General features: G+C 43.0%; 1 non-coding gene across 1 annotated transcript; it reads left to right on the top strand.

Moving 5' to 3' along the window:
* Positions 1 to 9,609: 9,609 nt before the first annotated feature.
* LOC118718693 lies at positions 9,610 to 9,713 on the top strand. Its single transcript, XR_004987883.1, has one exon. It is a non-coding gene; the product is annotated as a small nucleolar RNA U13 (small nucleolar RNA).
* Positions 9,714 to 10,838: the final 1,125 nt, after the last annotated feature.

Below are 10,838 nucleotides of genomic sequence, written 5' to 3' on the forward strand. Positions count from 1 at the left end.
TAAATGTATGAATATTTAAATGTCCTTTTTTTTTTTTTTTTTTTGCAAAGTTTCAAATGTTTGCTGAAACCATGAGAATATAGCCTCCATTAGGGCTGGCTTTAGCTCAGCGGTTCCTTTGTCAGAATATAGCCTCCATTAGTTACTGATGCGACCTTATTTTCAAAAATATTTTTTAAATTTCCAATTATAATTGATGTACAATATTGTATTTCTTTAGGTATACAACCCAATAATTAAGACATTTATAAAATATGTAAATATGTAAAGTGATCACCTGATAAATCTAATACCCATCTGACACCATACAGTTTTTATAACTATTATTAACTATATTCCCTATGGTCTACTCTATATCCTCATGACTATTCCATAACACCCAGTTTGTAGCTCAATCTCTTCACCTTTTTTTTAACCATCCCCCAAAGCTTCTTCCTTCCATCTGGCAATGTTCCAAAATGTTCTCCATAACTATGAGTCTGTTTCTGCTCTACTTGCTTGTTTATTTTGTTTTATAGATTCCATATACAAGTGAAATCATATGGCATTGGTCTTTCTCTGTCTGCACATCATAATACCCTCTAGGTCCATTCATACTGTTGCAGATGACATGATTTCAATAATTTTATGGCTGAGTCATATTCCATTGTATACTCCTTTATCCATTAATCTATTGATGGACATTTTGGTTGCTTCCATATCTTGGCTATTGTAAATAGCATTGCCATGAATGTATGAAGTTCATCTGTATTTTTAAGGTTCTGCTGTAGGTACATAGAAGGCACTGCACACAACGTGTTAACATTTTTGAAAATTAAATATACTGAGCATATTCTCCAGGATATATGGCACATTGGAATGCTCTGGAGCATGAAAATAAAGGATATGCCCCATGTATTTCATTGTAATTGTATAAATATGTCAGAGACAACTTCTTATAGGATTAGCAACATCAATAGAGAAAAGAAGAACACCATACAACAGTAGTCTTACTCATCTCTATAACCCACTGCTGAGTCCTGAAAAGTATGTGCTCAAGAAATAGTGGATCCAAGATGGCAATGGCATATAATAGATTAAAGCTATACTTATGTCTCCCAAAACCAAACAGGAAATACAACTAATTTATTAAAAAATCATAATAAGCAAAAATTTAAATAACCAACTGAAGATAAGCTGAAGAGAAATAAGAAACATCCTAGAAACAAATGAAAATGAACATACAACAATCCTAAATTTATGGGACACAGTGAAAGCAGACCTGAAAAGGAAGTTCATAGCACTAGAGGTCTACCTCAAAACACAAGAAAAACTGGTAAATCTAATACTGTAATTTAAAGAATTAGAAAGAGAACAACAAAGTCCCACTAAAAGGAAAAGTAAAGATCAGAGGAAATAAATGGCATACATACAAAAAAAATTACAAAAGATTAATAAAACCAAGAGCTGGTTCTTTGAAAGGATAAATAAGATTGATGAACCTCTAGCCAGACTCACCAGAAAACAAAGAGAAAGGACCCAAATAAACAAAATCAGAAATGAAAGGCTGATCCTGGAAAATGGGTTCTTGCTCTTGAGAGTGTTATTAAAAGTCACATTAAAAAATGAAATGAAAGAGGTGAAGTAACAACTGACCCCACAGAAATACAAAGGATCACTAAAAAATAATATGAATGATTTCGTTTGGACAAAAGGGACAACTTGGACAAACTAGACATATTCCTAGAAGAATACAGCCTTCACAACTCAATCAGTAAGAATCAGAAAAACTGAATAAGATGATAACTACTGATGAAATTGAAGCAGTAATTTAAAAAAAAAAATCCCATAGGGATTCACCGAGGAGTTTTACCAAATATACAAAAGAGACCAGCACCTCTTCTGCTCAAACTATTCCAGAATTTTTTGATAAATGTGATACAGCACATTAACAGACTGCAAGACAAAAATCATGTGATCATATCAATTGATGAAGAAAAAGTATTCTATAAAATCCAACACTCTTTTTTGATAAAAACTCTCAACAAAGGGGAAATATATGAATCAGGAGGGGATCACAAAATACTGGCTTTTGTTTTTTCAAACTTGAGCAAATTCACTAAGTACATGAATCATTCTTAGAGCATGATAGAAACCTACAGGGAACATCATGTCTGTTTTAAAGGAGAAATGGATTTTCTGTCTTTTAAAAAATATATTGTGGCATAAGCACATGTTTAAAATATGTTTGGGGCACAAAATGTTACTCAAATCACACTGGGTTGTTTTTGTTTGTTTGTTTGTTTTTGGGGGGTTGTTGTTGTTTTCAATTTAGTCACTAAACCATTTCCTGAAGCAACAGAAGTCTGTGTCTGCATAGGTCCTTCCTTTTCAGACCAACAGCAGGTGTCCCAGCAGGTTCGACCTTGTGAAACCTGTCCTTCAGGCTGTCCCACCTAGAAGGCACCTGAGGGCCCTCACACTTTATATTTCTAGTCTTTACTGGTGACAACTTCTTGATTTGTCTCAAACCTTAACTTTGGTTTTGAATCTTTGTAGGATGGTTCTTTGAAGAATCCAGTGATCTACTGAGGCACTAGTACAAACATTCTTCTGCTCCCCTCACTGCTGATCTGGGAAGGCCCTTGTGCAGCACAAAGAGGTGCACATGGGACGACGGAGTGTGGCCCGTACAGGACACTGGTGCTCTATATGGGGCCTGGACTTCCTTTCCAGAGAGGCAGATACATGCACTGACCTTCCGCTCTTTTCTTCCCAGGCTGGTATGGTGAGGCTGGTGATGCTTCCCCAGTGAGTCCAATGTGGTGCCAGAGTCAAGAATCATTGACCAGTCTCTGTCAGCAATCTAGTCTAACGCAGGTATGTAGTCTGAAGCAGTGATCCAGGCTGAGCTAGTGGTCCAGGGGAGGCAGGGATACAGTCAGAGACAGTGATCTAGTCAGAAGCAGGGATCTAGTCAGTGGCAGTTTTAGAACTGCTGATTTCCTGAATCTACCCAAGCCTACATTATTAGGGCCTCAGTGGGTGCAGCCCGTTATAACACATTCCGGTGATTCTCCTGTGTTGCCAGCCTTGAATTTGGTCAGTGTTCTTGTAAAACACAAGCTAAAACCGATGAAGTGCCACAGTGCCAGGCCTGAAGGGCACAGGTAAATGCCCCACATGAGCACTTCCTGTCAGGTTCTGAAAGCAGTTCCAGGTGCGTGAGCATGACACCCCATCTTTCGGAGACCCTGTCCTCAGGCAAGCACTCTGCCCATCATGCCACTCCTTGAGGCATCACATGAAGTCATCTCCCAGGAAGCCATCTAAGATGGCTTCTTGTTCCTCACATACAAGTCTCAGAGGATGGAATGGTGCTCCTTCAGATGAGGCCCACAAGCCAGGGAGCAGGGATGCACCACCCCGGGGGCCATCTGGTCAAGAAGCGTAGGAGGCTTGTGGTGCTGGCCTGCAGGGAGGAGTGCCCAGAACCACTGTCAGCAGAGCCGCTGCTTCCCTGTGAGGTTTCTCTACCTTGCTAATCCTTTGAACAGGGACCAAGAATCCTATAAGATAAAAGCCTGATATGCTAAGTGTCTGGTCGTCCAGTCAGCTGTTCAACCAATCAAAGTGTAATACGCTAATGATATGCTAAGGCCACTCAACCGCTCGCTATAACATGCACTGACCACCAGGGGGCAGATGCTCCAATCTGTAGGTTAGCTCGTTGCTGGGGTCCAGCCGATGAGAAGTTCCAGAAACACCATGGATCCCTCCTATGCTCCTTCCCTGGCTGGCCAACCTCCTGCTTCTCTCCCCAACCCCAATCATGCACCAGTGGGGTCCCTCGTCCTAGCCTGTGCCCTCTCCCCACAAGTGCACAAATTGGTGCACCAGGCCTCTAGTTATGAAATAAAACAAAAGCATTCCTGTCCTCTTTCTGGGCGATTCGTGCTGCCTGGTGTTCAGTCCCACAGGAGGACCAGGCTGCAGGGTTTCTTCATTTACTGGTGGCAAAAGTGGAAAAGTGTGAGCCAGCTGAGCAGCCTTGTGAAAGCAGTCATGAAAGAGTCTTGTGAGCAGCTTCCTAGGCCAAATGCTCACAGAACCAAGTTCCTGCCCCTGTTTCCCCACTGTGTCTGCCAGTGGCCAGCACCACACACAAAGGAAGGCAGGACAAGAGTTAACTCAGCCCTTGGGGTGCTCAGAAGGCAGAAACAAGCAAAGACCTGAGACAGCTGTGCCCACACACGTGGCCTGTGTGGTACCCTTGCTCTCAGAGTACCCACTTGCCATCTGACAATGCACCACAGGCAGGTCTGCTACATCATCAACCTGCCCCAGGTGGGGTTTCCACAGTCTGCATGCCAGTCATCACACCCTCTGCTTGCCAGACAAGGTTTTCAATCCACAAGCGCCACCTTGCTTGCTTTCATAGAGCCATGGCCTTGCATAGTGCCAGACTCTGTTGACCTTCATTGCCCAACACTTGCCCCTTCTGCCGGGCCCCCATCAGTTGTGCTCTCAGCCACCTCCACCTAAGGCTCGTCAGAGATCTCTCCAGATCTCTTTTCTGAGCTGTAAAATTAGAAACTAAACTAGATGCATCTCCGGTTCTTCAAATTCTAACAGCTAGTGAACACTCACTTTCCTTTGTTCTGTGTCAGTCTTCCCTAGTTGTCAGCTAACAAAGGTTGTTTCCAAATGGGAAGTCCAGTTCTCCCATCGCACAGCCTCAGTGCCCTCTCAGTGGCTGCCCACCGCCTGGGTGCCAGGACACTGACACGCTCAGCGGGAAGCACCCTTCATTTTCAGCGCTCTTTTCCTAAGCTAACGCTTCACAAGAACGAAAGGCACCTGACAAGACTTAGAAAGTGACTTCGGGGAGTTCATCTTGGGCTGCACACATGGCTGCTGTCTCCAGGCTGCAATCAACCTGCTGGATAACCCGCTGTGCCGCTGAGCAGGGGAGAGCCCCGTGCAGGGCTCAGGGCGGTCTGGAACCGGCCCATCTGATGATGCACATTTTAAGGTGGACGCTAGTCAAAATCCACTCCCCAAAGACCACAGTGCCAGGCTTCCGGTTCTATGGGGCTCTTCTTTAGGGAAAAGAATACATCTTTACTATTCTAAAATTACATCCAGTCAAAACCAGTTTGGTTTAGTGGATAGAGCATCAACCTGTGGACTGAAGGGTCCCAGGTTCGATTCCGGCCAAGGGCATGTACCTTGGTTGCGGGCACATCCTCAGCAGAGGGTGTGCAAGAGGCAGCTGGTCAATGATTCTCTCTCATCAATGTTTCTATTGTAATTCTCTATCCTTCTCTCTTCCTCTCTGTAAAAAATCAACAAAATATTTTTTTTAAATAAAAATAAAATTACATCCAAACCTTACCGGTTGAAAAAGAGAAATCAAGTGAGCTTTGAGGGTTCAGATCCTTTCACCTGGAAGCTCTTTTATTGATTGGAAATGCTTACCTAGCAATGCTTGCTGACAGCCAGCCACGGGGCTCCTCTCTCTGCCCAGAACACCACTCCTACACTCTCCCACCAACCCCCGCGAGGGAGGGCCTGCACGTTGAGATTCCTTAGCTCCCTCATCAACTTCATGCTCTGCTGCTCCGGGAGGCGCAGCGTGCACTTCCACCCACTCTTCCCGGACATGAGGTGAACCCAGGCCTCGCTGTGCGCTCCTGCCCATTGGTCTGGTGGTGAGCCGAACTGACCGCAGGTCCTTCCCAGGCCTCAGTGTTTACAGATTCCTAATGACTCTTCAATCCATAAGGAGAACTGGGAACCAGAGCATTGAAATGTCAGGGCTGCCCAGCTCCACGCAGAGTAGCTGATGTCATTCTGAAACAAACACTGAATGGGAAGCACATGCATGAAAATGGAATTAAAGTCTGATGCATGCTTCACATCTGTCAACATGTGTCCCTTTCCCAACAGCGACTGTTAACGTGTTCCCATCTCCCTGTACTGCCTGCCCGAGGCACCACCCCTGACTCACGGCCACCAGGCTCCATTTTTGGACAAGGGAAAATTCCGAATGCCATGAAAATGTACATACACTCCCTTGTGTACATTGTTTTCTTCTGAAGGACGTTCCTGTGTGATACAGCTTTAAGTTTTCAACGCTGTCATATTTTCTAAACTATGATTTCTTCCATTTACTTTAGGGGATGTGGCATTCCCCTTTCTGGAGTGAAAGCTAAACAATGTGGTTTGGATTTAGTGTTCCCATGCATCACCATGAAAATGTTTGTCTCAGCAATCATGCCATTATTGTTACTGGTAACAGCTGTTCTGCCCTCCTCCTCCATTTGTGAACCACAACGCACGGTCCCAGTTTGTACGTTAGCGAGGTGGACCGAGACACTGGGATAAAAGACCAGCCCTGGGAACACGTCAGGATCTGGTGGGATCCATTCCCAAGGGACCCAGGATCAAGTAGAAGGAAAACTAGTCCTGCGCAATGAGCCATGTGGCTCAGCAGGCAAGGCAGCCCGGGGTGCACTGTGTGGAGTTGGTCTTGCCCCCTGCCTGTGCCTACCTACTGAGCCTGTGACTCTGGAGGTGGGAGAGGGAATGCCACATCCGAACACTCTGGACTCAATACACATCAAGAAGAGGTCATTAGGGCCGAAACCGGTGTGGTTCAGTGGATAGAGAGTCAGCCTGCGGACTGAAAGGTCCCGGGTTCGATTTCTGTCAAAGGCATGTACCTTGGTTGAGGGCACATCCCCAATAGGAGGTGTGCAAGAGGCAGCTGATGGATGATTCTCTTGAATCGATGTTTCTAACTCTGTCCCTCTCTCTTCCTCTCGGTAAAAAATAATGAAAAATATATTTTTTTAAACTGCTATTTAAAAAAAAAAAAGAAAGAAAGGGTCATTAGGGCTTTGGACTTTCTCCTGCACTAGCCCTACGTTGCAGACGCCACATATTCTCACAAGAAGCGTGCTCCAGGCAGGGAAACGGTGCCCGAGGGAGCAGTAAATTACCCACTTGTGGGTTTCTGGACACGAGCGGGAGACAAACCTACCTGATGGAGCGTGGAAATGGCTTCCAGATATCGGGTGCTCCCTCTGTACCTCACCCTGATCTTATCAGCTGGGCTAGAAACCAAAGCATTGCACAAACACTTGCGAGATAAGAAAAGGCTCAGCATTTTGGAATCTGTGCCAGCACCTCCCATATCAAGATCCCTGGCATGTCGCCTGCCACACCCACCTAGCTTTTTATCTTTTTTCTCTTATATCCTTTCACAAAAGCCTCGTTAAGTAAGCTACGGTACACTTACTTACACAAAGGAATTCTTCTGACAATTTAAAAATAATGATATAAAGTTAGTTTATTGGAATAGACAGAAATCCATGATATGTTACTTATGAAAAACTATGTAAAATGGCCACATATAAAATATATCCTAATTTGCCATATGTAAAATGATGATAAATATCTATTTACCTATATTGCATATTTGTATATATACACTGGGGGATTCCAGAATAATGTGAAACCAACTTAGTAACAATGATCATTTCTAAAAAAAAAAAAAAATGAGATCTTGTCTAACTCTGATTTCTTTATATCTATCTCTCTCGATAGATATAAGATAGGTAATGCACATAAAACATATAAACTTTGTGATGAAGAGATATCATTTTTTAAATAATGAATGCTTTTCAAAAGGAGTAAAACCTGTAAACACAAAGGCAGGAGGGGGGTGAGCGAGCAGCTCCGAGAAGGACTCCGGCGGCATCTGGGCTCCGCGCTGGCCACGGGCGCCGTGGAGAAGACCTGCCCTGAGAGGAGGAGGGCTCCCATCCAGCAGCGCGGCCCGGTGCAGTGATCCTGGGCAAAGCCTGCGAGCTACAGCTACACCGGTTCCCGCCTTCTTTTTTTTATTATTAAATTATTACCTTTGTACATATACCATTGCTCCCCCCTCATACATGCCCTCCTTCCCCAGAGTTTTGTGTCCATTGGTTGTACTTCTATGCATGTATATAAATCCTTCGGTTGATCTCTTCTTACTGTGGCTCCTCCTCAGGATAAACTCTGAGCGGTTCATTCATTTCATTATCTTTATAATTTTCTCTCTCAACCTATAAAGGAAACTGCTCCCATTTTTCAATTCTGAAGGATTAAACGGAGATCAAGAAGAGGAATATACTAGATTAGAATGGGAGGCAACTGAGATAGATGCGGGGCGGGGGCGGGTGGCAGAAATGCATAGGGAGAGACTGAGTTGTGTGGCTCTAGAGCACATGTGTCAAACACAAGGCCCGCGGGCCAAATCCGTCCCGCCAGGCCTTGCAATGTGGCCCGCACTGCGCTGTCATCACTGCACTCCGCTGCGTTTCCATCACAATGACAGTTTATGACTGTTCAGTAAACCATTCGGCCTGCGATTTAGGCTGGATTTTAGATTTTGGACCCTTCTCTGATTGAGTTCGACACCCCTACTCTAGAGCAAGAGGCTTTTACTCTCACATCCTCTGACAGGCGCTACCATTTCTGTGCAGAGACCTCTTTCAACATGGCCAAGACCTCATCTGTGTTAGCCTGATGAACACAGCTGCCCTTATCCTGGCAACTCCTCGATACCCCACCCTATCACAAAGGTTTGCAGGGCCCAGGCGGGTGACAGCTGGCTTTGGTGTACACTGAAACTTTTGCTGGATGTCCACAGACTCTGCACTGGTGCCAAGTTTGAATCTATATCAATCTTGTGAGCACCATTGACTCCTATCTGGTAACTCACTGAGAACCTTCCTCATGCAATTAGCGTACCGCTAGAGGATCTTCCAGTTTCTAACCCTAAAAGGCCGTCAGCAGACAAAGGCAGATCTGGGGGTGCCTTGAGCCATCTGGTGACCTGCCCCTAGGCTCTTTGTCGATGAAACCTGGCCTTAGTATGTACCTTGGATCCTCAACACACACACAGACTCAGCAGAGAAAGTCACAAACTTTGTATCACTTGGTAGCTCCAAACATGTCCCCAGGGCCAGTCACAGGCAGCATTTTGCATTGACCTGAACCAGAGTCTCTCTGAAGAATCCTCAGAAGCTACATACCTGGTTTCAGACTTCAGACCACATCAGAACATGACCCAATTAGCTCCACAAGCAGCATACACAAAGGGAGAGCTAGGCAGGCACCAGACTACTGGGACAAACTCCTCTTGGTGGAGTCAGCCCCTGAACAACAGTATATATGCTGTGGTCAGGATCAGTCCTCCACGTCAGCCACCCTGATGATCAACCCTACAATTGTACAGGGCAGAAGCACTCACATCATTCACACAAAGGAGGTTCCTGGAGCACCTCTCTCAGGTGATCAGGGAGACTCTGCCACTGAACCCCACAAGACACCTACAGCATGAGGCCATCAGCGAATAGCCAAAATAGGGGGACAAAGAAACATGCCCCAAATAAAAGATAGAACAAAACTTTAATAAAGAACTAGATTAAAAGAAGGAAAGCAATCTACCTGATATAGAATTCAAAACAATGATTATAAGGATGCTCAAGGGACTTAGGGGATGGACTCAATGAGAACTTAAACAAAGAGATAATAAAAGGACATAGAAAACATTTTTTTAAAAAGAAAGAAAAGACGATCCTTTCGGAGTTCATAAGCATGATGATTGGGTGTTCACGCGGCTGTGTGAGGTGTGCCGCCCATTAACCTTGTTACGCCTTTGGCACATGACCCGTCTGACGTGAAAAAAGAAAAAAGAAAAGAAAAAAAAAGAAAAAGAAAAAAGAAAAGAAAAAAAATGAAGAAAAGAAAAAAGAAAGAAAGAAAAGAAAAACTCACACACACTCTGAATTGAATTGAATAATATAAAATATCATAAATAACAATACCTTAGATCAAAAGATTAGATGAAGCAGATGATTAAATGATTTGGAAAACAACATCAAGCATAACATCATTCACGTTATGGGAATACCTGAAGGAGAAGAGAGAAAGCTAGGAATTGAGAATCTTTTGAAGAAATAATGACTGAAACCTTTCTTAACCTGGTGAATAAAAAAAACACTCAGGTCCAGGAAGTGCCAAGTCCCAAAGAAAATGAACTCAAAGATGCACACAACAAAACACGTCATAATTAATATAGCAAAGAGAGAATCTTAAAAGCAGCAAGAAAAAGATAGTTACCTACAAATAACTGTCAGCTGATTTCTCCACAGAAATATTTCAGGCCAGAAGACATTTGCACAAAATATTCAGGTGATACAAAGCAAACAACTACAGCTCAGACTTCTCCACCCAGCAAGGTTATCATTTAAAATTGAAAGATAAATAAAGAACTTCACAGACAAGAAAAAACAAAGGACTTCATTACAACCAAAGCAGTTTCACAAGAAATGTTAAATAGATTTCTTTAAGAAGAAAAAAGAGAAAAACAGACATAATTATAAATAATAAAATGACAATAAATACATCAATAATCACTTTAAATGAAAATGGATTAAGTTTTTAAACAAAAGACATCGGGTAGCTGAATGAAAAAGAAAAAAAAACAAGATTAATATATGCACTGTCTACAGGAGACCCACCTCAGAACAAAACACAAAGAGACTGAAAGTAAAGTCATGGGAAAATGATGTTGAGAAAGTTGGAAAGATATATTTAAAAAAATGAAACCAAACCATCTCAGTCTTCATATGCATTAGATAGATATACTAACACAATAGCACCTGGCAAATTGAAAGACCATGTAAGAATATCATTTAAAATTATATAATTAATCTTTATAAAGTGCTAATAAAAACCAAATTACTTCATAGCTACATTTTGTATTATTTAGAGCATCGTAAATAATTCACCATTTTTAGTTT

Source organism: Pipistrellus kuhlii, unplaced genomic scaffold (genome assembly GCF_014108245.1).
Source record: "Pipistrellus kuhlii isolate mPipKuh1 unplaced genomic scaffold, mPipKuh1.p scaffold_m20_p_14, whole genome shotgun sequence".
Taxonomy (NCBI): Eukaryota; Metazoa; Chordata; class Mammalia; order Chiroptera; family Vespertilionidae; genus Pipistrellus; species Pipistrellus kuhlii.